Source organism: Panicum virgatum, unplaced genomic scaffold (genome assembly GCF_016808335.1).
Source record: "Panicum virgatum strain AP13 unplaced genomic scaffold, P.virgatum_v5 scaffold_2852, whole genome shotgun sequence".
In the NCBI taxonomy this organism is placed as follows: domain Eukaryota; kingdom Viridiplantae; phylum Streptophyta; class Magnoliopsida; order Poales; family Poaceae; genus Panicum; species Panicum virgatum.
The window spans coordinates 21,625-25,228 of record NW_024376296.1 but is presented as its reverse complement, the minus strand read 5'-3'; positions in this window follow the sequence as shown (position 1 = coordinate 25,228).

Here is a 3,604-nt window from a genome sequence, read left to right as displayed (position 1 = left end):
ACAAACCATAGAGCAAGAATTATTTTCAAGTGAATTAATTCAGGATTTATCTTCTTTGGTACGAGACTAAGAACCTGACCATTCCGTATTTTTGCGTACCTCTCTTTTGCTAGCCATTCTATCCATGCATTGTGAGTTTCTATACCAGGAACATCGCAAAGCTCGCTGGATATCCACCCTTAACCAAAAACATCTTTTTTGTGAAACACTTCCTTGACCACAACCTATATATTGAGTATAAATTTATTTCGACAGCAAAACAGTGGAATCAAGAGCAAAATTCAGTAAAACATAAGCTTGGGAAGCATCAAAGAGTTCGCAGAAGAAAAATCCGAAGAAGTGGAGGCCTACAGGCAGTAGGCCGGCCGGCTCAACACCCCTCGGCCAGCCGGCCTGCCCCTTTTCCCCCTCTGTTGGCTTCAATCTTTCACGAGGGGATGCCCCCTTGAATTCCAAAGTTATGTCCAGAGAATTGATAAAGGTTTTGTGCACTCACTCCATCAAGTTATCATCACTTCATTGCTTGAGGACAAGCAAACATTCAAGCATGGGGGGAGGTGGAGTAAGTGCATTGTGTTGCCAATGGTTCTGAGGAGCAAAAGGAAAGAAAAAAAAAGAGGAAAAGAGAAAAAAAATGAATGATGATGAAAAGCTCCTCGGTCCCGTTTGCTTCATTAAACTTCAGGTACTTTGAAGATTATTCTATACTCAATTATTCCAACCATGTGCAATCCGATAACAAGGACTTCAGTTGTGACTTGGGATCAACCGTTGCCATTTGCACATGTCCACCATCTAAAGTGTGTGTTCCATTCTCTCCCTCTCCACAAAGAAATTGTTTTCCAATGGTCTTTTTGACGAGTCTCGGTAAATCCATAAGAAGTATTTCTTGTTTTGATAATATCTTGATTATAATATCTTTTGTTAGGACTAACCTTTCCAGAGCTCCAGATAAAGCCTCACACATACATATGAGAGAAAGAAAGGAGAGAGTTCTAGCAAGATTGAGAGACAAGATGAGCTGAGAGTTTCCATGAGCAAATTGCAATGAGGTTTGAATTATTGATCTTGGTTTAGCATTACTTATGGAACTTACTTTCTTAATTCTGAGACTTGTTTAATTTTGAGAGCATGTGCTTAATAATTGTGGGGAAGCATTTAACTTGTATCTACCTTTCACATTGAAAAAGCTGGTTACAACTTGAACTATTAACTGCAAAATATTTTTGGGAGCATTGTGTTTTCTCGTGTATGATCAAGTGCAGAGATTGGACACTGAAAGGCAGCGCTGATTTTTATCAAAGACTTACTCGAGGACGAGCAAGGTTTAAGCATGGGGGGAATGTTGGCGCTCCTTAAGTATCCATTTTATCCCCTGTTTAACTTTGATAATGGCATGAATTTAATATCAAAATCACTAACCATCCTAACCTCGGCCCAATTATTGGTCGTTTTCGCGTTTGCACATATATTTTGGAGGTACTTCGTTTTTGCAGGTTTTTGACCAATTTTGGAGTATGAAATGGCGAGGCCCATGATCACATGATGACACGAAGAAAGACGAAGGCCGAAGCCCGAACAAAGGATCGAAGGCCATGATGATTAGAGGCCCGTTCATGCACATCCACCCTCCAATGAAGCCCAAAAGACAAAGCCCACAAGATAAGATCGAGATACTTCGGGGCTAAGCAAAGCAAAGAGATACTTAAGGAAGGATTTTCCATCCTATCATTCTCCTCGAAGAAATGTCGAAGATAACGACGTCTAAAGGGGTGCAATCGTGAAAGACATAAACTCTAGAAGATTCCAAGAGACTTGGGGAGAAAGTTGAGCACAAGCCGGGGAAGGAAAGACCCAGGCCGGCCGGCCTAGGCTCATTGGGCCGGCCGGCCCAGCCTGTTTTTAGGTCGGTTCGACCTCCTCTTTGACCGAGGGTTCCCTGAGGCTATTTAAAGACCCCTCCCCAAGGTTCACGCAGAGATCAATTCGGGAGACGACGCCAAACAACAGAGAAGATAGAGGGACACCTCTCGGAGAGCCGAGGGTTGTGCTAGTTGTCTAGGGTTTGCCCTAGCCGACGTGGGAACCTTGCAAGGAAGACCACGTCGGAGTTCTGGAGCTAGGATCATCAAGATCAAGGTAGGGCCCCGGTTGAGATCTTGTGATGTACAATCATTCATGGTGAAGTTATTTGTGTTTCTGAATGTTTAGCGACCATGTTCTCCTCTTTCGATTTCGTTCTTTTCTTTGGGTTCGCTTCATCCTAGATCTATTATCGAGATAGATCACTTAGCATGATCTTGTAGTCATGGTGGCTAGAGGTTCATGGCGGAACTACCAAAGGGGGTTCGACTTACTTCAGGGTATCCCGTTGAAAGGGGTGGCGTCGTGACAGGCCGTTGCCACTTAGTAGGTTGGGTATCGAGGGATCGTATTGGAGGTTTTGAGTTTAAAGATGCTTTTCATTGAGATTCACATCTATCCTTCTTCACTTTATCTTGCTAGAACTACAACATATGCATGATCTATGTGATCTAGATTGGTTATCTCTAACTTTCTCTTGCTACCTTCGGTGTTTGTCGTGTTTTTAATAGATTAGATTCATTTTCACCATCTCACACAAAGGAATCTCTATGCTAGTAGATTGTTTCTTGTCTCTTTGGTTCCGTAGATTGATAAACCTTGGGGCAATACTCTAAGGGAAAAGCTACACGATATCGTGCGCTTGCGTTATATAAATCGGGGGCGCTAAGGAGCGTCAACAGCGGATTAATTTGCATAAAACTGAGGGGTTCTTTTGCAAATCTACCATAGTTGACCAGTACCCTGGCTTTTGACTCGGGGCTCGATCTAATCTATACCGTTGGATCTACATCGGACGGCTCAGGTTGGCCAGGTGGTGCGAGCGGCAGCGCAGGCGACGGCTGCGGTGCTACGCGGCGGCGGGCGGCGGCGAGCTCGCCGGACTTCGCCCAATCGGCGGCCCGGGGCTTGGTTCAGTTCGGGTTTTGGCCTGGGAGTGAGAGCGCGTGACGGGGGACACGAGTAGGGGCTCGGGAAGGGGCTACGGCGACCGGAGAGGGGCGTGCGCCGGCGAGAGGCGGAGCAAAAGCTCCGGTGAGCTATTCCCGCACAGAACAGAGGGAGAAAGAGACGGGAAGGGTCCGGAGAGATTGCTCACGTCGATACGAAGCTTTGGCGTTGGTTGTCGGTGTCGATTGCGTGGCGGAACGGCGAGACGGCGGCGGCTAGGGTTTGCGCGGGTTGAGCGGCGGCTGAGGCTCGGTAGGGTTCCAGGAGCACGGGGCGGCGCCTTTTATAGGGCGGAGCGGACCGCCTTGGCATGCGGGCCAAGGGCAGGCCGGGTGAGGCGGGGCGCAGCCGGACTCTGCAAGAGTCTGAGCTCATCCCAAGCTCGAGGACGTCCCCGACTGGCGGGCCCAGCCTATCGGTGGGCTGCGGGAGAGGGGGCCGAAGCGGGCCGGGCTGCCATTTGGGCCGGGAAGGTGGAGCTGGGCCGGCTGGGAAGAAAAAATGGGGGAGGGGGAAAGAATGGGCCTGCTGGGCTGAAAAGGAGAGGGGAAGAGAAATAGAAAAGTTTTGC